At 39.1% G+C, this 27,148-nt stretch overlaps 1 protein-coding gene across 10 annotated transcripts in view; it reads right to left on the minus strand.

Moving 5' to 3' along the window:
- Positions 1–26,853, minus strand: part of BBX (BBX high mobility group box domain containing) — a 254,842-nt gene extending 227,989 nt beyond the window's left edge. For 6 of the 10 annotated variants that reach the window (XM_072965768.1, XM_072965763.1, XM_072965729.1 and 3 more), the window contains exons 1-2: positions 26,708–26,853; positions 23,401–23,473 (exon numbers count right to left, since the gene is read on the minus strand). The gene's annotated coding sequence lies outside the window, so the exon portion shown is untranslated. Of the gene's footprint in view, positions 1–16,950; positions 16,970–23,400; positions 23,474–23,792; positions 23,889–26,707 lie in introns of those variants that run through there. The other 4 variants (XM_072965742.1, XM_072965754.1, XM_072965740.1 and 1 more) reach the window with 4 other exon arrangements.
- Between the last annotated feature and the right edge of the window lie 295 nt (positions 26,854–27,148).

Consider the following 27,148-nt stretch of genomic DNA (forward strand, 5'->3'; position numbering starts at 1 on the left):
TCAGCCTCCTACATGGAAAAGATACAAGTCAGGAACACAGGAAGAATACTAAATACTTTGAATTTGAAATATTACAATTTGTCGATGTTTATGAGCCATTCCTCCCTGTGTGCCTCTAATGGGTCAGAGAGGCACAAGGAGTTACCCTGCGAAGGACCTTCCTGATCATTTCAGGCCAGACCCTTATTTCATGAATGAGAAAATTGAGGCCTGCTGAAGTAAAGTGTCTGACATAGATTACACACTTCAGTACCACGGAAGCCAGGGCTGGAACCTGGGTTCCTCAATTTTCAGGACTTCCACCCTAACACACGAGTATACTGATGAGGTCTGTGACACTGGAGGGAAAAGATCATACATATTACATTTTTATACTGTTTCTCCTCACAGTCTTACACATTTATGCTAGATGTGAAGGCAAAAGCTGATATGATTTTTCTAAAAATGCTTTTCTTAACAAAAATGTACTGTACTAAATGAAACCTAAATAGCATTACTATCCAAACGTTTCTATTCAAAAAACATTTTTTCCTTTAAATGGAAAACAAAACAAAAAACAAAACACAAAACTTCCTGAAATGCTTTCTTGGAAACCACTTCATAAAACTGATGATCAGAAAGAATTTTAACATAAAAAACCCAACAGTGTTACCATTGCGCTACATTACTGATTCAAGATGCAGCATCAAATAAGTAACTGATTTGTAGTTATTTCTGTATTTCCGCTCTTCTCTCCTGGTGTGTGTGTGTGTGTGTGTGTGTGTGTGTGTGTGTGTGTGTGTGTGTGTGTGTGTGTGTGTGTGTGTGTGTGTGTGTGTGTGTGTGTGTGTGTGTGTGTGTGTGTGTGTGTGTGTGTGTGTTTGTGTATTTATAACAATACACAAAGAGCTCAAAAGAGCTATAAAACTGTATTTATAGTATATAAAAATTGAACTCTGCTGTACATTACCTAAACACTAATACAACTTTTTTTTTGCTTTCACAGTGTTTATAAGGGTTCCTGAGAACATGACTTTAGATAGTGCTAAACTCTTAGAAAAGTTGTTCCAGTAAATTTGATTTGATGCTTTCATTTTCTCAAAAAGAGTTCCTATGGCAAAAGAAGGCATTCAAAAATCATTCCACTGAGATACAGCTGAAGTACTTTAGTGTGCTGTCAATTCAGTCTAAAATATCACTTGGGTCCACTGGTGCATCTACAATTCCTCTGGCCACCCTACATGAGTTCCCAATGACTTCCAGCTTCTTATGCTGTAATAGTTTCCTCACCTGGTGTTCCTGCCACTCCTCCCAGCTCCAGTGTTACCGGTGCAAGGTGCAGGCTACAGAGTCTGCTTCCACACTCCTCCACTGCCTGGCCTGACAATTATGACCTCCTAGGTTCTGACTCTTTATTACCTTAAAGCATATTTCCCTTGCTGTCACACTTTCCTAGAGGCTCCTGGACATCCCAATCTCTACCATGCCCTTGCTCTAGGTTTCCCTTCACAAGGATTGTCCTTTCCCCTTATTTATTCATCCAACAAATATTTGTTGACAGTTTCCTGTCTACCACCTGCTGAAAATACAAAATCAAATAAAGTAATCTCCCCACACTCAGCAGGTATGCTCAAATCCCACTTAATCTCTAAGGTCCATTTCCAGTTCCCATGAAGACTTCCCTAAAAATGAAGTCAGATGTTACCGCTCCCTATCTGACCTCCTTTTAGCATACAATTGTCTTTACCTCTCCTGAGTTACTAATCACGTGATCCAAGAGTCAACACACAGGTGTTGAGCACCCACTATGCCCAATTCCCCTGTGGAAGCTCATTAATATCTCATAAGGAGGTTATTTCTGTACTTCCTCCCCCTCCCTACTGTATACACTCCTCATGAGCAAGGATATCAACTTATCCACCTGTATCTTCTTGGTAACATTCACACAGCAGTTGCTCAATAAATACATGTTGAAAAAGTTAATAGATTTATAAATGATTGTGGTGGGGGGAGAAAATAGTATTTTAAAAGTATTAGTTCACCACTATTCCTCTTCTCCTTAAACTGGTTCTTCACAAAGTAACTTAAAATTTAAATGTACCTTCCTCTCATTCAGTTGGAAAAAAAGGCAATTGACAGCACACTTGCTCTTCTCAGTCTGAAAGGTCTCCTTACTAGCTCACTTGACTGCTACCAGGGAATTTCAAAGAAAAGTCTTGAGAAGTATGAGCGAGTACTTTAGCTGCAAGGAATGCACATGGTTTCCCCCTAACTCGGCCAACTACAGAGAAAGCCATGCAGAGTACCAGGCATCCTCTTCCAAGCATAATAGTAGATTCTCCAAAGCCTGCCACCAAGTACAAACTTCTGTACCACCTTTCATGCTGAGCAGGAATGTCTCCAAGAGCCAGCGGCACTCTAAAAAAGGTACAGAAAAAGATACTCGGCTCCTGGAAGAGGAAAGGGCATTCCTGAGGTCAGCACCAAGCTCTGCTCGCCATCTCTGTATGAACCCCTCCTGGACGTGTACAGCTCCTGACAGAGTATGACTCCTCTCTAATCACAAACCACCGTTCAAAACTGCAACCTCACACCCTCCTTCCTGTGCTTTATTTTTCCTGTAACATATTACCATCTAACGTATCATACAGCTTACTTGTTTTATTGTCTGTTTTTCCTCACAAGAAGGTACCTTCCATCCAGGAAGCATTTTTTCAACCATCTTATTATTATTACCATAGTCCCAGAGACTAGGACACAGCCTAGCCCATAGGAGGACCTCAACAAATATTTGTTCAATGAATGCTACAATTCTCTTATTATTTATCTTTAAGTGTATAATACTACCTATTATTGGGATTCCCTCCACCTCCAAGAAAGCCATTTGTCTTCTGATTTTTGTTTTCATACATAAATGATTATAAGATAATCCATTATACATATGAATAGACAAATGAACACACACATAAACACAGATGTACTAAATACACCCAGCAAAAGCAGGAGTGTCTTTTTTACAAAGGAGTATAAATTTACAGATGCTAAGCATTTATATGCAAAGCACTTGACCACTTTACATTTGTTATAACTTTTTAATTTTCAAAACAACTTTAAAAAGTAACTATTATTTTTCTTGTTTATAGACAAGAAAACCAAAGCACCAAGATGTTAAGTGTCTGGCTCAAACTCACACAGCTAAGAAGTAGCAGAGATGACATTCAAACAGGGCTTGTCTGACACACAATGATACTTTTAAACCATGCTACCTCCTAGGTAGATATTAAAAGACCAACTTAATTAGGTTTCTGAAGTGCGGCTGGGCCCAGAATACCATTTTAAATCATGAAAAAGAAACGAAGCAAATGAGGGGGGATGGGAAGCAACAGTTTCAGGAATGAGATATTAAAGGGTTCAGGATTAAGATTCCTTGGATAAGTGAGGACACTGGAAAGGGAATTGGCCTTGGACTTAGATGCAGCCCCTCCTGTGTTATCCTAGTAAGTTACTCATCCTCGTAGAGCCTCAGTTTCAAAACTGTGAGAGAGGAGGAAGAAAGATGAGGGAAGGAGAGAGGGGAGGGGAGGGGACGGGGCGGTTGGATAAATTATATCTAACAGCAAAAATTTGCTATGATTTTTAAAGTGAGATATTTGAAAGTACACAGAAGAGTGCCTGGTATACAATAGGCAGTAAATATATGTTATATTTAATGTAAGATTTTACTGATTTCTTGAAGGGTAAGACAAATATAAAACAAAAAGAAAAACCAACTGCATAGGTTTCATGAGGATCTGGGAAAGATCTAATCAGATCTTAAAATTATATGTTATACGAGCCTACAAAACTCTGAAATCAGCCTTACATTTCACTCATCCACTAAGTAACTCTCAAATGCGTCTTGATAGGTGTTGAAGAAGGCACTGTTTGGTCATGTAAGGCACAATCATCATCTACAATAAGACAAAGTTCAATAATTTCATCCACCAAACAGGTACTTAGTGAATGGTCACCAATACCATAAATTTACTAAAGATAAGATTCAGAACCACTGTAAATTCTCCTGAACTTTTTTTAAATTTCTGTAAGAAAACTATAATTTATGCCATCATCCTAAGCTTAGCTAAGATTTATATATTATTTATTTATAGTATAAATCTTTAAAATTTTGAGAATGTTTGAGTTTTACTTCATGTTGTCAAAGCAAATACTTTCCGAGCACTACCTCACTGTAAAATAGCTTGTTTAGGCAACTATTACTTGAATAGCACTAATACATTTTAAAGCACAGAAATAAATATTGATTAATCTTCAAACTGTCTTGAGCATTATGAAGTTTACCTAAAATACTCATTACTCACAAGTCAGAATAAATAAACTAGCAGAGCAGTTATGTTAACAGACCATAACACAAACTGGTTGGGTAAAAAGTTACTCAGCAAATCAATATAATCACTTTTTCTTCTGAATATACAGCAGGAGCTAGGGGGATTAAAGGACCATACATTATTTTCAGGTACAATAACTGTATAACAGTTGTAATGAAATAAGATAGTTCTACAGGTATGCTGAATCCAAGGCCCAGCATGACAACCAGTTTTCCAAATATGATCAGTTAACTCATACATTTTTAAATTAATAAGACATATTTAACAAAAAATTTTTCTTGCATTATTATGATTACTATGGACTTTTACAAAGGTGATTTCTTCCTTTTCATAATCACAACCTAAAAAGAAAGTAAAAGAAATCCAAAAGAGGATATGAATTTCTTGCAAAAAATTATCTGTCTCATGTGAGATAAAATGATTTTGTCATATTTCCTAAAATGATCTGTCACACAACCACTTGATAAGGATTTATTTAATCATGTGACCCTGTGTATCATGAAATCTAAAAATCCTCGGTTCTATTTAGCCAATAAAGTAAGCAAATAACCAGTGTTCTGACAAAGGGCTTTAAAAACCATGGTCCTTAAGTTACTCACACTAACATTTCCTAAAATTATGGCAACAGTAAAAATAAAATCTAAAAACTAGTAATTTATGGCCAGGAATGACTAGAGTACAAATGTCATCTCAGCAAAGTCTAAATAGTTGAGGAATCAAAATACAGATGGTCAGTGGCTCCCAGGTTTTAGAGCTAATCTTCAGAAGGCAGAGATAAGGGTACGAATGCAAACTTAACATTATGGAACCAGTCTTCCGTGAGCCAGGAAGCGGGCAGGAAAGTTCTAGCCAGGTTAGGCATTGCAGTGTGGGAAAACTAGTCACTGGCCAGTGGGACCCAAATAAAAGTAAAAGGTTAAGGATTACCTTGAGGTTTCCTGCGTAGTATTGCCACTAGAAACAATTAACGCCTTCGGGCTACTGTAAACAAACATTCTGCTTTTTACAAATCAGCAATGCTTTAAGGCTCTTTCTCCCAAACTGTGAGGAGGACTGGTAAGAGAATACATTTCAAAATCTTTGTTTGGAGCCTAGTAATTACAATCATGTCACAGAGCTGAATGAAAGACCCAGCACAACTGTGGTTTTACCTACTTAATGCATCAACACTACCTATTGGGCAAGGCTCAAACTCAACCAGGGAAGCACCACAGACTACAAACGGGTAATGGATTTCCTGCTGAATATCCCACCAACTGCCACTCCTTAAATAAGAATGAGAAAGGTAATTAATGCTCCTGCTAAGAAAATAATTCCATGGACCAGCACAAAGATAGTGAATGCATTATTATCTTCCTAAACATGTAGGGGACTAAACCTCTACAATCCTGAGTGGCCCAAACGACTGCCCTCACATCAGACAAGCTGCGTTCTGAAACCTTCTGCTTCCAACTAAACATAAGGTACTGATCAGCTATCAGCATCCCCCCACAAAAATTAAAAGCTTTTATTTCCATTTAGCTGCCACTTAAGATTTATAAAAAGTTCATTTTTCCTTTCATTCTCTTAACTCAAGTCCTCACAGAGCATACTTTCCTCATCACAGGTTGCCAATTTTTGGTACGTTAAAAATCCCATCAAGTTGCACTTATATGATGTGACAATTAACTTTTAATGATGGATAAAAGAGGTGGATGCTTAAAGTCATTCTGCATTCTATTACTGCACCCATCTAATAAAGGAAAGCTCCTTCATAAAGGTCAAAAAATTTTCTTCTTTAATCAGAACTCTAAAAGACAGACTAACTTTGAAAATATATTAAATTGGTTGGGCTAAAAGATGTGTAATAGAATATAGAGCCTATTGTCGGTACACTGCAGAGGTACGGTACTCCACTCCACTCCAATAGAGACAATTTTTATTATGTTTATAACTAAAAAATAATAATGATTTCATAAATAGCATTTTATATTCCAGAACTGTATTTATAGTTTTCTAGATGTGATGTTTTAATATCTGATGTCTAAAGACAATCTCTTCAGATACAGTTCCCTGCAGGATCTCTAAGTACAGCCGGGTAAGTTGTACTCTGCACAACCCTAGGAGGCGCCGTTTACATCAGAGAGCATCTATTTCTATATGTATTATGACAATTTCCTGCCAAAAGGCAGTAAAGTGTCTTGTTCTAACAAAATCAACCTATTATGACAACTTTCCAACATTTGGAACTAGACTACCTCAAGAAAAGGTGACTTTTTTCTAATTTACACAGAAAATAGAAGAGGCCAGCAGTTGCTGAAACTACCTGGCTCTTATTCTCTGGAAATTCAAGGCTGGAGGATGGCCACTCCCCAGGTGAACTCCCAGGAGCAGTGCTCTGATAAGGTATACCAGCCTTCCTCCCTGAACTGCAGAGCAGAGGTTAATTTCTTCCAAATGAAACATAAAAACACAAACCTTGACAATATTATCTAGGGTCTTAACTCACCAATGTTTGGTCACCAACATTTGAGGGAATTCGGGCAGTTACAAGGAATGTAGTCACTTCAGTTTCACTATAGTAGTTTCTTAATCAGGCCACCATGAGGCGTCGCAGTACACAAAGCAGTTAAATCACTCCTTCACAACTAAATCTGTTACGGTTTTAAAACTTCTTCCTTCTGATCAACAGCCTTCATGGACAGAACAAAATCTAACAGCCCTAGAATAACTTTAAAGGCTCTTCTGCTTAAGATTAGGATGAGCTACTGTAAGGCTGGGATGGTTTTTCCTAAGACCAAACTGTAATAAACTTACAGCATTTGATAAACTGGCACGCCTTTTAACAATGTGTTATTGTTTTACAAATTCTTCCTGTTTTCGAAGGACACAGGGAACTAAACCAAAGCCATGTATCTGTTAGCTACCAAAATTATGTTATATTACTAAATAAATTATAAGTCAACTAGTACAATAAAAAAATGCTTTCAAAGTTAATATGCATAATGTATTGCATACAACTCTACTCTAACAATATATAACAATTTAGTTCTGTCTTTTTAACCATTTATCAACAACAACACACAAAAAAAGGACACATATTCCTCCTATGAAAATGGTGCTATCAACTGACTAAAAATATTTTCTACATACTTTTGGAGCTAAGCAGATTTCTCGAGCAAAACACCAAATCAGAAGTCTGTCTTGGTTCTAGCTCTGCCACTCACATGGCTTGGGTCCCAGTTCCTTAATCTGGGCCTTGCTTTCTTCAAATTTAAAATGATGGCTTATAGGACTCCAAGATCATCTGCAATGTCCCTTCTAGAGCTCAAATTCTATTATTCTCTTTAAATATAAATTATCTGAATTCTAAAACTATTGTCTTTTTTTATGATGCGGCACGACATTATTTTTTTTTAAACTGCAGCTATTTCACCTCTTAGAATACTTTTTTAACTTTAGAAGTTTATCATATGCTTAGAATGATTTCAGAAGTAGTTATGAATAACTCAATGTGAATATGGCAATCTGCTCGACAGAGACAAGAGTACTTTTATCCTGGGCCAGAACCTCAACGTTGTATTTCAGTAGAGTCAAGACCAGTACAGGGCACTCTGCCGGCTGCCTCCTTGGTACAAAGGCCATGCGGGCAGCACAAGAGGCAGTGAAGGGAGTGAGCAGGAGCGTGGCCTCCTTAGACAGAACAAGCTGGAATGGAATGCCAGCTCCACTACTTACCGGAAGAATGACCTTGGGCAAGCTGCCTCTGAGACTCTGAGACTCAATTCCCTCCCCTAAAACGGAGATAATTCCTCCCTCACAGGCTGTTTCAAGGTGGAAAGAGAGGGACTACTTCAAAACTGAAGGTGAGTGGGAACTCTATCTCATTATTCTTGTGACTTTTATTTTGCATACCCCATTTTAAAGGAAAAGCAAAGTAAAGAAAAGAAAGTTCAGAGCTTCTAACCCCTTCCATCGTTATATGCCTTCTTCAATAAACACATGCTCTGGCTTTTCTTCAAATTGCAATTCAACAAATTTCTTCTTTTGCCAGTAATACTACACCATGTTCCAGAGTTGGTATAAATAATCAAAATCAAATTATAAAAATTAAGTTGAAGCAAAAGAAATGTATAGAAATATTCTAAATAAGTTGTTTTTGTGTTAGACCTTACATCTGTTAAATAAAAATGGTTTCTGGAGCCCTAATGCAGTCAATCTCTTATCATTCTCCCACAGTACAATAATTAGTAAGCCTCTTTATTCTTGGGGAACTTTGAGATAAGATCCTAACAAATAAAACTTTTCTACTATGTAAAATATTAATTGAATAATTGATCCTGTCGCAATTTTTGGATAGAAGTATCTTTCTCTTGGATAGTTGGCAGCAGTGTGATACTGAAACCTCTAACTGGCCTGTGAAACGTTCCTTTCCTACAGAGTGCCAAGTTAAAATGCCTTTTAAATTTAAAAAGAAAAAAACTTTAGCACTTGCCATCACGTGTTTGAAAACACCAGTTGATAGCACATTAGACTATGAATGTGTTCCAAAAATGGGTGTAGTTCAGATATCTAGATATCAATTCACATTTTCCAATTAATTTTCATTATAATTTCAGAAATATGTCTCACAGGAAAAAAATGGCCCTGATACATAATCCAAATCTCACTTAAGAATCCTAATATACACTTCAAAGCACATTTTTTGTCAGTGTGTGGTCTCTATGCATTTAATTTTCCATCACAAGCTGTAAAAAAGTGAAGTCAAATGGACAGTCCTTCCACATGATCTGAGAACACTTATTTAAATACACAGATAGATTTAAATACACCACAAATTTAAGGCCCCTTTCACTGATATTTTATAGCCCATAGAGCATTAACAATTAAACAACCATATTGTGTATGCCACTGCTGTTCCAAATATTTACAAAAACTTATCAGGTTGAAAATAAGTAAAAGAAAAAAAATCTTAGTTTAAATAAGATAACTTCTGCTTTGCACAGCGGGCAGTTCTCTAGAGGAATGGTCAGAATACAGGGGTTTTGTCTCAGGGGAGCCACTGCAAACTCAGTGACCTGGGTCCATGCACTTGACAACGTTGAGCCTGTTTCTTCATCTGCAAAAATGGGGTAAATGATACCCTACTATCTACTCACAACATAGTTACAAAGAGCAAATAAGATGTCAGAGAAATCACAACGTAAACTCTAGCTTCCAGTAACAAATGTAAGCAATATATTACTACTGTGCTTTAAGGGTGACAAACTTGCAGTAAAGCAAGATTTGACGACTTAACAAAAAGGATGAGAGCAAATAAGTTTTCAGCCTTTACTTGGAGACTCTGCTAAAGATGCAGAAAGTCTCTCAGAAGAAATTTTTATTCAGCTCTAGGAAGCTTGGGCAGACTAAGCTGTTTTTGTAATGGCAAAGGGGAATTTGCTGTGCTTACTACAGACATCAGAAATGCAAATTAGAGCACAGTAATTTATTAATTGTGCAGATGTGAAACTGCTTTAAATAAACATGCCCTAAATGAGACTGAACTGTAGAGGGAGTAAGGGGGTACCTGTCTTGAGTGACGCATCAGAGCCAAAGAGGGAACTTGGTCTGGCCAGCTTCTAAAGGAGAGAGCTAATGCCACTGGTTGCTTCTCAGGGGAAATGTTTGTTCTCCCCATCTCCGACACCGCTCAATAAAATGCATGACAGGTTTATTTTATGACCACAAAACCAGAATTTTACCACCTCTTAAAGAGGAAGTCTGAATAAGAAAATTCCAAAAACAGGAGGTGGAAATGCAAACTACTTGTTTTATTTATTTGTAAATAAAATCAGCCCTAATTGTAATAGCATACATGAGGGTGATTCATGACGTATGCCAGCTTTAGTGACAAGGGAAGAAGGTAGAGGGCAAGAGCATACAAGAAATAATTCTATCATAAACTCCATTTTCTTCGTTGATAATGTGTCCATAAAAGTACGTTAATCACGACATTTAAATAAACAGCTAAGTATGATCTGGAAGCTGCGGTCACCAGAGCACCTCTGTGCCGGCAACATGACCAAGGCTTAAAAACATATCTGCATATGAGGTAATTCCAGAAACGTTGGCTTTGCTTCTCAACCAGGGCAGGATTCATTTACAGGCCTCTGATCTTTACGCTGATCCATCCTGTACACAGAGCCTCCTATACCCAGTACATAGTATAAAATAGAGCGATTCAACAAAAATTAATCAGACACCTACTATTCTATAGTCTAGGCAATGTGGGTACAAAGATGAGTAAAATCCAGATCTTATCGCTTAAAAAGGTCACAGTTTTTAAAGATCTGAGATTACCAAAGTCATTTCTCTGAGATGTTCTTACTGACACTGTGACCCTCTCCCCACATTGCTACATTTTTTTCTGCCTACTTAGAGCTAGTCTATCTCCATATGCTGTCCTGCTTTCAAGGACCTCCTGGAATTTACCTTTTCATGCCTGTGGATCTGTGGCCTCTGCCAGATGCCTCATGCTGAGCTACACACTGTCCACACCCCTATCTCAGTCAACTAATATTTACTGAGTCCCTACTATGTGGCAGGCACTTATACAGGCATGGGAGATACAGCAATAGACAAAAAGTGTCTCTGTTCTTACCAGATCCCTCATGTTAAGCTAGACTCTTCCTCATCCCTACCAACCAGCCTAAGTCAGTCCATTCGCTCTAAAGTATTTGCTGAGTTCCTACCACATTCTAAGGGCTGATGATACAGCAGTGAGCAAAACAAAGTCCATGATATCATGGAACTTACCTAAATTTGTTGTGGCACAGCCCAGTTTTAGTCTATGGTTTCCAAAATGGGGTTTTAACCCCAAACATGAACAAGACATGCCCACTAGAGTAAAAAGGAAACATAATTTTTCTTTACATTCAATTTATTTTATCTCTAATAAGCTATTTATATTTTTGTTATGTAAATAATATATTCATAGCCCAATATATGTAATTTATAAATAAATGTACAGATATCAAGGATACAGGCTCAAACTCTTTTACTGACGAGGATATAGCACTTTAAAAGTTCATAGGACTTTGGCTTGGATGACAACACAATTGGAGGGAACTGTTTCGCTGAGATGGGTTAGCCTGGGCTTTCTAGGTTCATCTACTTTCTGAGAGACTCAGGTAAGCATTTTGGCAAGGATGCCTAAACATTAAGCTAAACAACCAAAGTTCATGTCCATCCTTATTTCCCCCGCTGTCTCCTAACAACCATATATTCACCACCCCTGCAACCCAAAGATATTAAAGCATCTTCACTTTCTATTCCACATCTGGTATATGTGTGTCATTACTATACTAGAAACATCCCGAAGCCAGAGCCATTACCATTTTATTCTGCAGGTCCCAGAATTCCTAATCCAGCTTTACACATAATAGGCACCTAATAAACACATGTCGCATCAAATAAAGACACTTCAATATATGGAACCCCGAATTACCAAACAGGTGTGAAAGAGGCCAATCATTTGCTTTACCAAAGATTGCTTTTCTTCATAATGATTAGTCCTGTATTCCTTCACAGAGTTCCCCTACATGTACTTTACAGATCACTGATTACTATTAGGACCTGGGAATGGTAACATGTAAATCTGTAAAATCAGTATCCACTGCTAACGGAAGATCAATTAGAAATACATATGAAGCATTCTGAAATTATAATTTGCCAATAAGAATATACAGTTAATTTTTAAAAACTAAGTCAAAACTTCAGGAAAACATCTTTAATAAAAGCAAGTACAAATCACCTTAATTTTTAAGACCTATACATTAGAACTTATGGTCATCTAACTGTATTTGAGATATACGTCAGGAATAATACATATGGTGACATTAAAAAACCACACAGTAAAGAAATGAAATTCACCTGCCACAAACTGTTTCAAGATCGCAGTTCCTTATGCAGTAAACTCATCACTGTGTGTGAGACCGAATCCTCACATGTGTAACTCTGTGCCCACTCAAGACCCATTCCCAAGACCTTTCAAGCTACAGAAAAACTTTTGTATGGATTTACATTATTCATGCAGAGGCTATAAATAGAAAATTATTAAAATTATTTAAAAATATGGTCCTTACAACAAACCTCAACATGCTGTCTGGGACGACTAAGAATGGATAACACCAAATAAGATAAGAATGCATATCCATGTATAAAACTTATAAAGAAGTTCATTATTACCATGAGAACTGGTAAATCAGATCTGAGTGGCTGTACTTCTATGATAATGAACAGCCCCACTCCAGAGAACGGAAGAAAGACTCACAAATTATTATTCTGTGCATCTCCATTTCTTTGCTTCTTCAATGTAAACATTGGGATCACTATCAATGTTGTGAGCTTATGAAGAAATATTTTCCCAGATCAGCTTCTTCCTTATTATTTCACTTATAAATGTATCTGTTTATTATTAAATTACCCAGGGTTGCCAACTGGAACATTGTGCACAGTATTTTAGAAACAAAGTTTTAATCTAAACTGTGCTGATGTCCTGAAATGACCAGTCAAAAGAGGGCCACAAATAAAACTGGGTGAAAATGCATACATACTAAGGTGTGATAAACACAAATGTCATGATTTTAAAAAGCGATACTGAAGGTCTGACCAAGTCAAAGGGAAATCCAAAGACCAGAACCCAGACCACTAAATATAAAAGTTAACCAGGACCAAATCGTGGGGGCCCTCCAGGCCATGGCTTACTAAGCCACGAGAGAAAGCACAGCTGTAAATACAAGTTAAAAAATGCCCAGGAAAACCTGAAATCTGCTTGATGGAAGTACTGGGCATAATTTTTAATTTATAATCTCTCACAAATAAAAAAGTACATTTTCACCTCTTTAGAATCTCACGTTATGTTTAATAACTGGGCTTGAGATCTTATGAATAATGTATGTATTTCTAACTAGTATAATTTATCTAAGTAAGAGGAAGTATTAGCCATATTAGTTTATAATATTTCCATTGGAATGTGTTTGGACATAGAGTTCAAACTTACTCTATTCAGTGTGCTTTTAACATGATTTGGTATACACAGAATCCTCAAACACTTCCCTTTACTTCAAAAGTGTTGTCATTACAGATTGTGACATTACCAGCAATAAATAAAAAAGGAAAAATAAGAAGAAAGTCAAAAACACTTGAATGAAACTTTCTAATACAAATTGAAACATTCATCAAAAAAAAAAAAAGTCAGGCCTTTTAAATAGACTAAAAGCCAAAAGAATGCACTAGTATTTAACTAAAAGCCAAATTAGGGTTAAAAGCCTGATTTTTAATATCCACTTCAGTGCTTGGGCCAAACTAGTTTACAACCTTAACGACAATTAGGACAAATACAGTGCCAGCGGAAGAAGCCCCTTCCGTTTCCGTATTTCAGTGTCCAGCTGGAATTTGCCAGTTGTAACTCAGTACCATTTTATGCCATATCTGTTGGAACAATTAGCAGAGACTAACTTACACATTTACATCTACTGGACTTTTCCAGCCAGTAGAACACATTTGCTTTGAGAACAAGGGCTGTTACATATCCTCAAAGTTTAAATCAGCATCAACACAGTATAGACACTCAATCCATGAGCAGGGAATTAAATTGGTAATAGTTTTTGCTACCTGAATGTCATCTACACTTGACCAAATTATTTTATATGCAAAACATTCTTTGAACATGACCCAAGAAAACAAGTCAAAAGAAAGTTATCAGATGCCATAAAACTTACACAGTTTACCAACCCACTTGAAGGAGAACATTATGGAAGTGGTTTATTTCAGGGGGTATAAGACAAGAAATGGAAGCCTGACACACTTTTGGTAAAGCATCATGCAGCTAGAACCATGCAAAAGCACACTTTTAACAAGATTATCATCCACAGAAGCTACTTTGCCAGAATAGAAAAATACTCTATTTCCATGTTTCATGGATCAGAGGAAAAGAAAAGCCATTTAAAAAGAAAGATAAACTTTTTTTATCTCCTGTATCTGAATTAGGCTCCGACTCTGCCAAATTTGCAAAGATAAAAGAATTAAATTTTAGATGAAAAAGCAACATGTTACTTTGCATTTTCTAAACGATTTGCTACTTGTATACAAATGTGTAATTTATAAAATGTCTCCTACTTATTAAAGCAGAAATAAGTTTCTTACCTACAATAAATCAAAAGAACCCATAAACCACTTTGAAAACTGGTTAACTTTTGACTGGCTCTCTAATTCATGTTCGATCATCTGAAACTGAAGCGAAGTCTATGAATCTGCTTATATTTTTATATTATTTTATATTTCCACTAATATTGAATTTCTTTTCAAAACAAATGTCAGAAAACTATTTTATAACACAATCCACGTTATACTGTTAAATTCCTTTTGTAAAATACACTCACTGATTAAGTATTAAAAAGTACCGGAGGAAAAAACATCATAGAATATTCAGTTAGGAAAACAACTCTTCATAAAGAAAGAATGAATTATTGCTACTGATGTATCAGAGTAATTAATAAATAATAAAATCAGTAACTCTTGTTATTACACATTTCTATACTCACTATACCAAACAGAAAGAAAGTTCACTAAATAGCAATTCATATACTAAGTTTGGGGCTGGTTTTGTCTTTGACTATGACCTCATAGATGAAAACTGACAACGGGCCCCAACTCAGAGACTTTCTCATCTACCTGTCTTGAGACTGATAGCGAACAGTGTTCCAAAGACCTATCACTTCAAAATGAAGACTATTTTTCTTTGGGGAGAAGAAAAATTGGAGGGAATTTTTGGCTAGAAGTTGCTTCAAACCTTTCATTTCTAACCTTCTGGAATGTGGTCCTAAAGGCAGGTAACTATAGAACAAGCCTAGGAGACGGTGGCACTGCACACAGGCATTCTTAGCCTGGCATAGTCACTTGCTAGCTGTGTGACCTCAGACAAATTACTTAACCTGAGACTTAGTTTCCTCATCATTAGCATTAAGGTTACCTCTCATCAGAAAGTTGTTGTGAAAAATACACGAAGTAGTAAAAATAAAACCTGTACTTCACAAGGAGGCCCTCAGTCCAAATCATCCTTCTCCTGAGAGGTACAGCTCAGTGGTAGAGCATCTGGCTGCAAATTATCTACCTCCCTCCCAAAGTGAAATACTATTTGGGCAACTCTTTTAAAAACTGCCTTCAATTTTCCCTTAAATATAAATAAAACCATGTAATCATTCTACCACCTTAAAGAAATGACTAGATAAGGAATTTATTTCCAATTTACTTTATAAAAGTGACAGGTGAATTTACTTCACACAGTCCTGCTAAATGCTCCTCGTAATCCCTTCCTGACAGTTACACTGGGGGGCTGTGTAAGTCTCAAATTCACATATCAACAACTTCATTATATGAGTAGTGATGAATACTAAAAGGACTCAAGAATTACAAACAGATCTATAAAATCAAATAACGGTAAATTTTTAAAAAGTTCAACCCCACATTCCCATCCTCAAACATTTCTAAGCAGTACTACAGACATGTTAGTGAATAAAATAATCAGCTGAGAGAAACAGAATAGACTGATACATAGATAAATGGGGAAGGGAGAGAAGGAAGAGAAGAAAGAAAGGAAGAAAGAGGAAAAAAACTAATAACTTCAGTAACTCAAAATATAATCCAAGTTTGACAGCTGAACGGAGAGAATTATCTTTTCGTTTTGTTCCATGCTCTACCACGTTCCCTTTGCAGTCAATGAGAACTCTACACTTGCGTGAGTTTTGAGAGGTGTACAAGCTGAAAAGCTCAGCAGTTTTTAATTTTTAAAGAATCAGCATGGCTAGTAAGACTTCGTCTGAATTAGTCAATCTGTAGCTTTCCTACACCAAAGGACGCGGTCGTATCAATAAATAATAAAAGATGAAAAACTTTCTTCATCCGTTAACAGTTTCAACCTATACCAGATGAAACCTGATTTGTCTTACGGTAATGATAGATCAGACATAGCTACTACTTTATTTCTAGGATGTCACATAGATTCTCCCTCACATCATACTTTTCATTTTTCTATAGTGGTTTTATAGCAAAAGTACAGATGCAAGTTCTCAACTTAGCATTTCAGCTAATTACTGAAAATAAAGATCCCTAGAACCTCTATAAAACAATATAACCCAAAACACTCTCACCTGAGAGGAGACCAAATTTGCAGAAAACACTTTCTATTTTTACTTCTCTGAAAGAAGGAAAGAAATGTGCAAGAAACAAAATAAAAAAGGAAATATAACCCCTTCATGAAACCTCTCCTAAGAGTAAACCTAAAGAGTAATGAAAGTAGCCCAAATTTTGTTCACCATTATATAACAAATGTTCAACATGGTAGAAGTTCCAAACGTTATAGATATCACTGTATTTGTTCCTTTAGTAAAATTAACAACAACAAAAAAGGAATCACAAAGTCAAAGTGGATGCATAAGGCTCAGCCAATTTGTGTGTGCATGTGTGTCTGTGTCTGTGTAAGCTCTCTTTACCCAGAACCGAGAACCCCTCCACCCTGCTCAATTTAGGAGGCACAAATGATATTAAGTACTACTATTTTGCTTACCTGACTTTATAAGCTCTGATGCCTTCCACCTTTATATCTGAAGCCATGAGGTTTCAACAGACAGTCTGAGTTAATATAGGTTATCTTCCATAATTCATTCCCTTGCAATGAATTCAAAATGTTCAGATGATCAGTGATCAAAATTAGCAAAATGATTTTCATTGAGTAAAGGGTTATGAGTAACAAAGAATTTTAATGTGTGGACTAAGGGAGTTAATACAATAGGAGCACAATCCTTTATTTGAAAGCCTTAGGTCCAAGTAAGCTTCAGATTTTTGTGGGCCTTAAAAAGGTCAGACAGAGCATATAGCATGTTACATAACATTCCTAGCTAGGTCTAGGATAGCACCTCATAAACGTATTACTATTTGTACAGCAAAATACGTGACTAGTCTAGGTGGGCTTTAAAACTATTTTAAACAGGCCCTTGACAGTCTGAGTCAGGTTTTGCCACCAAGTGAGTTCTGATGCCAACTTTCGGAGGAAAAAAAGCTTTTTGGTTTTTCAGAGATTTTTTAGATTCAGGATTGTGACTGTATATAGAAGACTACTACACATTAAGGTACAAAGACAATTTCAATATGTAGACAATTTATTCGTTTATTAGAGATTTTTTAAAGTATGGCAAATTAAAATTTAGCCAAATAGAAAGATGTTCCTGGCAAATATAACCCTAAAAATTAGGAAATGCTAAGTTATTTAACTTTAATGTATTCAAATAAATTAAATGAAGGTTAAGACTACTTAAAAATAAATGTCTATGTTAGAGGCAATGAGTATTCAAGTAAGACAGACTGAAAACCCTGGTCCTTGCAGTCTTCTGCACTTTCTTTGCATTTAACCACATGTTGCATTTTCCTTGGCTTTTGATTTTTACATTGTTTAAGATTTCAGGGATTTGGTGTATTTCCCATTCATCTTCTCCTTAGTTTGCCCCTCTCTTTTATTTAAGTGCCTATTTTGTGCAGTGCAATTTGTCATGCACTCCAGATGTAATGCTTCTCAATCTTCACGCCTTGACATAAAGGTAAGTATTAATTGGTTGTTAGGAGTGCCCCAAGTAATTAGTTATGAAAAGTTAATGTACCACAGTTTATAAAGGATTTTATGTCTATGTATGGGTGTATTCAAGGTTTTCATTGTAATATCACTCCTGCTTGCATTCTGATACACTCTCTTGATAGGGAAGAAGTGGCTTTATCACACTGTGAACTACCTATAAAACCCGCTGCATAATTTATCTATGTCTATAACCAGGGAACTCATATAATGTCCCGTGTGTAAACATCAGTCACACGTATCTTGGTAGAAGAAAGTTTGAAAATTGATGCTCTAAGACATTTCAAAATGCATCAAAGTCACCAGAGAGAATGCCCAATGCTGTCAACTAACCACTTTGAAATATGTGTCCTGTGCTGTGCTGTGCTGTCTTTTTAAAGAGGTGGGAGAATCATTGCCCAAAGCTGAAGGAGCACCATTCTTAAATGTGGCATGCCTCAGCTCTTCTTTTCTTTTTTCCTTCTGGTTATTCTTATTATTTCCTTCAGTAACAAATTGCTTGTCCAGCACCTCACATTCAAATCAAAATACACCAGTGTTTCATGATACCAGGGTTGAAAATTACTTTAGAGGAAACGAAAATTAAAAGGCACAGCCTTGAGAAGTTTCAAACTTAGTGGGAGTTGGGGTGAGGTGAGATATAACTATAAACACATATACTATTGAGTGCTGACTGTGGATAAGAGTCAACACAGACATTATTGTCTTATGTAATTCTCATTCTGCTGCATGGTAACTATTAAGATGCCCTCTTGCACATATGATAATGGACGTTTATTCTGAAGTGACAGGCCCAGAGTCCCTCAGCTTGTAAGTGAGAGAGGCAGCAGGAGTGGAACCCAGGGCTCTTTCGCTGCAAAGTCTCTGCTCCTTGTACTGTATCTGCTACTACGGGACAACTACAGAGGGCGGTGAGAGCCCTCCGAGCATTGCAAACAGGCTAACTAAAATACAGCCGTAGATTCTTGAAGCCAGAAGAGACCTCAGCAGTTAATGAACACTAACCCCACATTCAGTATGTGACTCCCACTCAATCTTTAGCCATCTGTTCTTTATACTAGAGTTGTTCAAAGTGTGTCAGAGGACCTCACACCTGCTTCAGAATCAGCTGCAACACTAGTTAAAATGCAGATTCCTGGGCCCTATCCCAGACACACTGAATCAGAATATGAAGATGGGGCCTCCATTTGCTGCAAGCACTCTAGACTGGTGTTTTTTAATCTGTAAGTCATAAAATGAATTTAGTGAATGACACTGTAATTTTTTTTAATAAAATGGTTTGGAACAGATTAGATTTATAAAGATGGGAACAAAAAATATCAGAAGGCATTGCTCTTAGGACCATTTCAGGAAACTTTTGTTCCAGGTTTTGCATGTGGAATGGGATATAAAAGTTATTTCTTACCATACATCTCAAAAATATTTGAGAAACACAGCTGCTTTAAATAACTTTTATCCGCATTTTCATTTGTCTTTTAAAGTAAGTTGTTGATCTTTTATTTAATTATTCCCTTTACAACACAAAACTTCTATGTCCTTTTCAGGATCACAGTTATTCCATTCCAGGAGTTTCTGTTTTATTTCCTGATCTTTTCACCCAAGGGCCATGTTTAACTATTGTTTTAATCATTCAATCAATTATTTTACAATATTTTTCATTTTCCTAAGATTTCATGAAATCCAAATCATTACTGATTTTACTTTGTATTTTATACAACTTCTTCACTATCCAAAGTTATTTCACTGCCTATATCTTTGAACTGACTCACATATTTTAACTTATAAAGTTTATATTTTGGAAGATGTGTCAATGCTTCATGGTCTCTATTTAATCCTTTAAGTCTTTCATTCCCTTAGTCTTTCATTTTCTATTTATATATGGATAAATTTCTTTACTGGCTTGCCGTATTTTGCTTTTCCATTGTGTAATTGGTACTTATTTCAATTCTCACTTTATCTTTTTCTTTGAAAGAAAAAAAATGATAACAATCTCCATTAATACACGAGGATTTTCTGAGTGTACCTTTACAGTTTTAAAATGATGTCCCGGCACTAAAGGAATTGTAATTGCCTTATAAGGGATAACATGAACACATATGAATGTTGAGTGAAGCTGTACTCAAAAAGTGCTCTCCTCAGGTATGACTTAAAATACAGAAATCTCTACAATTCGACACAGTATGCGACGACTGCCCTTGAGGAAGTACAAACCCACAGACTGAAATACAGTCACAGAATCTTCAAGCTGGAAGAACATCCATTCAGTCTTTAGCCTTAGTCCCTACTACCTTCAAACCAGTGTTTCTCAAAGTGTAGCCTGAGGACCAAGTGCATCTGATTCACCTGGGACATGTGATAAAAATGAAGCAGTGAAATTACAATGTTTTTATAATTTGGGCTTGTTTTCATTTCATACAGAGAGGAAAGAAGCTGACTAAAAATACAGGAGAGATACCACTCAGACCTATTTTAAAAGGTCCCCTTGGTGGTAAAATGTTAAAAAACGAGGTGGGCTTCAAACTACAAGTTCAAGAAAAGTGTCTTCTTAAATTAAGCACCTGATTAAGTTTAAATTTTTTAAATATAGGGAAGCCATTGGTGGTGATGCAATATGCCAAAATTAATTGCTTATATTTAGTAATTTAGAACATTTGAACATCACAATTTTAAACATTTCTGCACTCTTGTAAGAGACGAATAATTTTAGGGATTACCTTTAGAACAGCAAAAACAAGCACTTCCATAATGAGGCTATTTTCAAAAAGTTTTTTAATAGGGTTAAGCTGTGAAATCTTTATTACTTCTATTAAAAATTTCTGATATTAAAGTAATTGATATTCATAGTAAGGTCCCATTAAAAATTCGGCCCTCACTTTACTCATGCTCATTATAAAAGGTAGGAAAACATAAACTTTAAGTATGCAGGCTGATGATTAATAATTAGAAATTACGTTTGCAATTTTACTAAAAATCATGGCTTATTAATACTTCAGCTGCTCAGTTAGATTTTCATGAGTTATTCCATATTATTTTAAGGCTGTTGGTTCCTTCTTTTATTAACTACATACAAAAGCCTTATCAATTACATACTTACTTACAGCACAAGCAAATCATAATTATATTTTCATTCTAGCTTTCACAAAGCTATATTCTAAATTCAACATCTAAACAAGCCTGTTTCAATGGATTAAGTATAAAGATCAGGTCTATAAGGTCAAACGTGGTAGACACTTCTCAAGTTGTATAGCAGAGCTACACATATATTAAAAGCAGAACTATCTCATAAATTCTTAAACCTGGAACTTTTTTCAATTTGGATATGAAAATCAAGATGAATTTAAAAAAAGAAAAGTGACAAAATTGCAAATTTTTGTTAATATCTAAGTCTCAAGTGGAAGATTCTTCCTAAAACTGCCACAATATCTCCAAAGATGTACCACTTAGAAACAACGTAGATGAACCCCCTTATCAAGCACTAGCGTTAAATGTGAAATGCAAGTTAACACTTCAGTTTCAGAAACTTAATAGAGATATGCAGAATAATAAAATGGGAAGTTTGAAAACTTGGTGATGTAGAAGCAAACTTTTACCCAAAATCTTATTTTGATAATTAAGCTTCAAATCTAATAAATACATTTTAAATGCAAATAACTGGTAATTCATTGTCAGAGAGACTTTTTAAAACCACTGCTGCAAGTTTTACAGTCTATAAAAACTACTCTGACTTCAAAGACCAAGACTTTTCTTGAAAATATTGTTCTAATGAAGCAGTTATTTGATATTTCAAAGAAATGCAACAGCTCATCAGATCGCTTTTATTCTGTAAATTACTGATTCCCATTTCAAATTTTGAATTGGTCAAATATATTTCCATGGGGAAAAAAATTAACATTAAAAGTTTGCTCCAGTGAACAAAATAATGTTCCTCACATGTATAAATGTAGTGTTCTTTAGTAATCAGGAATGCATTTTGAATACTCTTGCCGTATGTTCAAAAATGAAAAACTTCTCTTGCAAACAAGCATTAAAAAAAAAAAATCAAAGACACAGAAATCTATATATTTTGATTTGCACTACATTCATCTTATAGACCCAGCTCATTCTGACCACTCCAACTGGCCTGTTACGCATTCAATGTATTAGGAAGTTCTCCTAACTATCTGAAATAACGTGATATTTTACATTCCCTTAAAAAATGTTGGACACAGAACTTCTTTTATTACATATCATCTAACATTCTCAGCGATGTCAAGTATATTTTGCTACCATACAGAAACTACCAGAAATGCCTGGTTTTCAAACTGAAATTCTCTCAATACTAAGACAACCTTTTAATAGTGTACACAATATCCCAGCAAGCCAGGAAACAAAACAAACAAGATCTCTTTTCTTTTTCTTTTACGGAAAACTGAGTTCAAGTCCATTTTCATTTACGAAATACAGTCTCTGTCTTCACTATGATAATATTACAAAGCACCAAGTTGATTTACACAATTTAGAGCAACCAATTTTCTTAACATATCAGAGCACTTGAGGTGTTCCTTGCAGTGGAGGGGCAAAATTGCACATTGGTTTTCCCCAGTTCAGGCTCATCACGCTGCTTTCAAAAGTTAAACCCTCAGTTTTCACCTAGACCATTACTTCTCACAAACAAACTTTTTAGACATTTAACATTTCAATGATGTTATTTCATCATTTTTTCCATTTGGGAGGCATATATCTGAAAAAGGCACTTAAAAGATTTCAAAGTTGCTGTTTATTATACATACAGAATGTTAAAATGTACCCAATTTCTCCAAATATATAAATTTTGAAGAAAATATAAGGATCAATTTGGACAGTTATTTGCCTTTTAAATCAAGCTGGTACACTAAACACTAGATTTACTACACTGCCCAGTCCACCCTTCGGGCACCACAACTGTCACAAACAGCACAAGTTACCCAAGAAAGAGTACCTAGGAAAGAGCAAGCAAATGTCAGTGGCTGTAATTTAGAGAGGCCTTCTACACAATGCTTCCTTGGGTTTTTGATAATTCTCTCCATTCACAAGCTACAATCTTTCTACAATATTACCTAGCATTAAATTTCCTAGACCTTCAACTCTGTGTAAAATTTCATTATCAATTAAAGTGATAAAATAAGTTTTCAAATGACTCTTACTTGCAGATAAATGTGAAATGCACATTTAAACTACCTTAAAATAATAACAGCACCTGAATTCTAAGTACTAAAAATCATAAATTGACTTCCACTACGGGAAACTCAGTGAGACAAGCTTTCTGGGGTGCTGCAACCCCAAGAAAGCATCTTCTTACGTGAACAGTAAAAAACCCTTCTGCCATTACTAATAGATGTCCAGCTTCTCTGTATGAAGAGTTTGCATACTTACCCAGGAAGGCAAATGGAAAGTACAGGAGGGAGGAAGATGAACTGCAGCAAAGCCTTTGTCATATGATAGTGACCTATAAAGTATCAAATAAAGGTACATCATCAGTATGATAGAGCTTTACAACTGAATCCCAACTCCTACAATATCTATGAAGGAAGGACCCTGGAAACCCAGGAGTCCAGCTCCCCAACAACCCCTCCCCTCTCTTCACCCCCATCCCCACCCCCACGCTCGAACTGTGGCAATAAAGGCAAAGAAGCTCCCTGTACTCAAAGGGCAAAGACTGAGGGCAGCGCAGTTGGCATTCTAGGGTGTCTCCAGCACCCTCGCTCCCTACTCCCGGTATGCACAAGGCAGAAAGTTGATCCATTCTGCAAACCCAAAACCCATACCGCGATCATTCATCAACTTGCACAAGTGATCGCCGCCCCCAGAACAAATACACCAGTAACCAAATCATGGCAATCGATAGGCAGTCCGAGCTTCCCTGGTTCCCAGTAGCGGGCTGGAGGTAGCAGGGCGACGGCAACGAGTCCAGGTAGTGCAGCCCTCAGCCCTGCAGACCTGGGCGGCCACAGCCATCGCCCAAACGCCCGTCCGCGGTCACAATCCCCAGACTGGATATCGCAACAGAGAGGAGAAACACAGTCGCCAGAGCCCCCGGCGTCAAGTGCAGGGCCACCAGGTCTTCGAGGTCGGGGTTGTGGCTGGGGGTAGGGAGGGCTAGGAAACGGAGAGGGAGGAAGGGAACGAGGGATCCCACCCCGGCTTTGTTGCTGGTCACCATCAAGTTTGCATCTTAGTACAAAATGTCGATCTTAAAGGCTGACAAGACAGAGGCAGAGGCAGAGGGAGAAAGAGAAAGGGAATAGAGTCCATCTTGCTTTGGGGAAGAGGGGGGAGAAAAAAAATGAAGTGCAAATCCCACACTCTGGGCGTAAAAGTCTACTAAACACCTTTCCATAACGGAGGAGCAACGAGTGGGGTGTCCCCGTTCCCGTGCCCGCTCGAACTGGCGGCGGTCTGGGCAAAAAACGCCTCCCTCTCCTCCTCTTCCTCCTCCTTCCCGTCCTCCTCCTCCCTCTCCTCCTCCTCCCGCGGGCCCCGGCGAAGATCCCGCCGCCACCGCTGCTGCCTCCGCTGCCCCCCGGGGAGGCACCGCCGCCCGGCCCGGCGCTGCCATTCCGGGCTTAGACCGCGCGGCGCGCGTGGGGCCGGGAGCAGGGTGGCCGCGCGGAGACGTCCGCGCTAGGGACCCCCTGCGCCCCCTCGCCGCGGGCTGGCTACAAAAGTCGCGCGAGCAGAGGTGGCGGCGGCGCGCGGAAGAGGGGGCGCGCGTGGGGCCCCACGCCGCGAGTGGGCAACCCCAGCGGATGGCGAAGACCGCCCCTCCGCGCGCGGGGAAAGTACCCCAGTCCCCCGCAGCCCGGCGTCCGCGGCCGGGAGATGAGAACTGGACGTGTCATTAGCAGGACAGGCAATGGTTTCAAAGCCCCAGGCCAATGACCATTAGCAGAGGCAGAGCTCGCTCCGTCCCCATCCCCCACCACCTCCACCCACCTTCCCCTTCTTACCCCCCCCCCACCTCCACCCCACCTCGCGAAACTTTTCAACGAGATCCACCTGGACTAATTTGTCCTCAGACAGTTAAAATACCGACTAGACCCTACACACCAGGAGGGAAGGGAAATGCACGTTTTATTTTCTTTCTACAGAAAGGAAAGCAAAAAATAGCTTCTCTCTCCGTCTCTCCCTCTCCCCCCCCTTCTGTCGTACATGTTGTGTCTTAGCTTTTTGCATCGTTTCGTTTTACCTTCCTCATTTAGCTGAAATGATCGCGGATATTTCACACATAAACGTGTTCCATTTTCTTGGATTCAGGGTCCCTGTAAATTACAGGACTCGGGTTTGGTCTCAGTTACGTTAAGTTTCATACAATACCAAAAAAATAGAAAAATAATAATAAATTTCTGAGGGTGAGCGAGCGAGACGAGGTGGAGGAGGAAAAGAAACCTCGAGTCTGATTTCTGTAATTTACTAGCGACCCGGATCGCAGCAAATAACAGTGTAACACGAGTGTGGCTTAAGAGGGCTGGGGAGCTCTTTCTAGAGGCATCGACCCCATCCCCGGATAAAGGATCTGCAAGTTTTCTGTCATCGCGACCATGCAATGCCATAACTTACCTTCAGAAATAAGACTTTAAACAGCCAAGGCCTTCCTCCTCCCCTCCACCACCACCCCCAGCTTCGCTCTCTCCACCTTAAACTTATTGACACAACATAATCCCACATTCAAGCAAAATCCTGACACAGCCTCCCTCCTCCTCTTCCCCCTCCTCTCTTCCCTCCCGTTCTCTCGTTCTCTCTCTCTCTCTCTCTCTCTCTCTGGTTCTCGCTCGCTCGCTCGCTCTCTCTCTCCCGTCCCCCCCCCCCCCGCCGGCTTTCCCTCCCTCTTCTCTCTCCCCTTCTCCCTCGCCCTCTTCCCCCTCTCCCCCATTCTTCCTCCTAGCCACTCTGGCACTAAAACAGCACTTTCTCTACTCGCCGCGCATTTGGTTAGGGGTGGGGGGTGAGAGGGCACCGATCTGCGGGGCCGGAACACCCAAATCCCAACTCTCCAGATGAACGAGCAACTGGGCTGCTGTTCCCGGTCACCGACGCACACGAAACGTTCAATAAATCCACTGAGGGCTGGCTCCTCGTACCTTCCTCCCCTGCCCCGACTCCCCAGGCCCCACCTCCCCGGCAGCCGAGCCCAAGCTGGGCTCCACGTACTTTCGCCGAGATGAAGTTTGGGGCTCCCCGGGCGGCCACGAGCCGCCCGCCGGCGTGAGGGCTCTGCTGTTGTTTTCCTCGGGCTGCTCCTGCCCGCGCCCCGGCTCCCGTGCCCTCTCGGGCGGCGCTGCCTGTGTGCCGAGAGGTGCTGGTTGCAAACGCAGCCTGGCACCGGCTGGCCTACTACTCCCCAGCCCGGCCCCCAGCCTCCCGCCCCAGGGCACTGCCTCCGCGCCCCCCGCCCCCCGCCGGCGCGGCGGCCGCGACCCTCGCCCCCGACCTCTCCCGACCCAAAGTTTTGGCAGAGGGGGAAAGTGCCCGGGGAGCGGGCCGGCTGGCGGCGGCTCCGGACGCGCGGGGTTCCCTCCGTCTTCCTCAAGTCCAGCCTACCGGCTGCCGCCGCCGCCGCCGCCGCCGCCGCTGCTCCTGCCGCGGAGTCCTTGGGGCTGCAGCCCGGCGGTTCGCAAGTGAGTAGGAAAACAGAAAGTGCGGGGAGAGCGCCCGGGAAGGGTTGGGGATGGGGGGCGCTTACCTCGCGGGCTCGCGGGGCGTGAGGGCGTGTGTGTGGCTCGTCCTCAGCGGCCAGTCAGGGGTTCTCTATGGGAAAGTGGAGAGGAGCTCGCGGAGCCGCTCTGCCTCCGCTTCACTGTACACTGCTCCACATACAGTACATGCAACCCGGAGAGACTGAAAACACTCATTTTATATAAGGCAGCCTGCCATTGGCCCGCGCCATGACGGACAGGCCACGCGGCCAAACAGAAGGCCCGTTACACCCAAACACACGCACACATACACACATTTTACAGAGACACACAAAGATCATCACATTTTCTATTTTCTAATGTTCGGGACCTGTAGACAGTGGGAGAAGACAGGTAGAGAGGCCCAGCAGAGTGGGTTGAGGAGGAAAAACCCTCTCTGCACCAAGTTGCAAGGCTTGAAACTGGTGTCCTTTTGACTTGGGAGGGTT

This window comes from Vicugna pacos, chromosome 1, assembly GCF_048564905.1.
Source record: "Vicugna pacos chromosome 1, VicPac4, whole genome shotgun sequence".
Lineage (NCBI taxonomy): Eukaryota > Metazoa > Chordata > Mammalia > Artiodactyla > Camelidae > Vicugna > Vicugna pacos.